Below are 1,924 nucleotides of genomic sequence, written 5' to 3'. Positions count from 1 at the left end.
GGTGAGGCACCGCGGGTGAGTGCCCCCGCGCGAGTGAATAGAGCACCACGTGTGAGTAGTATGGTTTGTGTGAGTAGTGAGGCACGCGTGAGTGAACGGCCGTGTGCAAGGTCGCTGTGTGCCAGGGAGACCGTGTGTGTGAGAGAGCGGTATGAGAGGGAGATGTCGGTTGGCATGCGGGAGCACGCAGCCGCGTCTCCCGGTGTGAATGTGATGGTGTGGACTGTGTGCGTCGTAACACGCAGGTGTGCGTGGGTGGAATGGAAACGACGACGGCGACAGAGGAGAGAAAGCCGAGTAGCGGCTGTAGTTGTTTCGAGGACCGTGCCGGGTTCACCCAGCAGTGAGCACGCGGTTCGTGCTGTGCAACGCACGAGACCACCACGTGCTCGCTTGCGAGAGTGAAGTCCCGGTCCGGAAACGCACGCGGTGGATTTGCCGATCCCGCGGACGGACAAAGTTTAGGCAGGTAAATGGATTTGGACCGGACGGGTTCTCCACGCGATCGTGTGTGTTCAGCTCCAACGGGCAGGGCACATGTGTTCGCGTGGGGAACCCCTCGAGACGTGGGGCTTGTGTTTTTTTTTTTTGCGCACGGTGACGTCATGGCTGCACGTGTGGTTGGAATCCGGCAGGAGGGGTATCTCTGCCGGATGGTACCGTCCAAGGAGGGACGAGGAACACGTGCAGCTGCATGACGTCACGGGCAGTTGCAAAGTGCGCGAGCTCTGAGTTGCCGCGCAGGTGCTGCGCATGGAAAAAAAAAAAAAAGGAAAGCAAGCCTCACTTTCGGGTGTACAGGATTCCTGGGCAAGGGGTGAAAGACCCCCTTACTTGGGCACAGGATGGAAACTAGTTAGGGGGAAGGGTTAGCTTAGTTAGACCGACTTCATGGGGCAGGGGTAAGTCCTCATGGAGTCCGTGGAATGGATTAGATAGAGGGATTGTAGCGAGATTTAGGTTGGGAAATAAAATGAATTTTTGAGTTTGGAGACAGTGACTGACAGTGAGTGTGTAGAGGGGACGTAGTTTAGCTACGTAGTGTTAAAAGGAACGTGCTATAGTTTAAGGGACGACGTGGGAGCACGAGTTAGTTAGGGGAGGTAGTTAGAAGGATGGCAGAGTTCAGTGGTGTGTGTGTTGAAGAGTTGGTGAGTTGTGAGGTGAGTACTTGTTGAGTGAGTGAGGCCAGCGGGTCTGTGTGAGTGGAGTGAATGGGGAATGCATGGTGCGATGAGTGATTGGGGGGAGGAGTGACTCCCGCCCAAGGGACCCCGGGGTCAGAGTAAAGTGAGTTAGCTGGGTTAGTCAAATTGAAAAATGGAGGTCGTTTTGCTGTTGGTGGGAAAGTAGGCTCGAGACCCATTTGGAGGGGTGCAGGAGCCCTGTTGACGGGCTTGGGAGCGTGGCTGCGAAAGGTGAGTATCGCTGAGTGGGTACCCCGGGCACCAGGCTAGTCGGCCGTGGTAGGCCAAGGGCCCATGGGGGGCCGGGATAGAGTAGTGGGCACGGGTGCGCCTGCTTGGTGCGGGGGCCTGGGGCGCCATTAGCCGCGTGGGCAGTGTTGTGGGCACGGGTGACCCTCGGAAAGGGGCCCGGGAGGCCGGCCTGCCACGTGTGCGTTTCAGGGGAGGTGCCATGGGGGGCACTCCCCGGTGTTAGGGAGCTGGTAGGCTCGGAGGCAGTGTAGTGCCCTGGGGTGCCATAGCGGGAGATTCGCCAGAGGGTCGTGCCTGCCAAAGGGAGCCACGTGTCCCAGCCAGGAGACCGTGTGAGGGCACGGAGGGAAAATTGGGGGCGAGGCCCGAAATTGTGAGGACACCAACACAGGCGACGGGAATCTGGGTTGTTAGAACCAATAGTTTAAGCGAGAGGCGCTTGTTGAAAGCCCCGGGGTAGTTTAACAGTTAAATGGTTAGGGTAG

The sequence above is a fragment of the Eptatretus burgeri genome, chromosome 3 (genome assembly GCF_056783735.1).
Source record: "Eptatretus burgeri isolate ZD-2024b chromosome 3, Ebu_testis_v1, whole genome shotgun sequence".
Taxonomy (NCBI): Eukaryota; Metazoa; Chordata; class Myxini; order Myxiniformes; family Myxinidae; genus Eptatretus; species Eptatretus burgeri.
The sequence above is the reverse complement of the archived record's forward strand: the minus strand, read 5'-3'. Positions refer to the sequence as shown.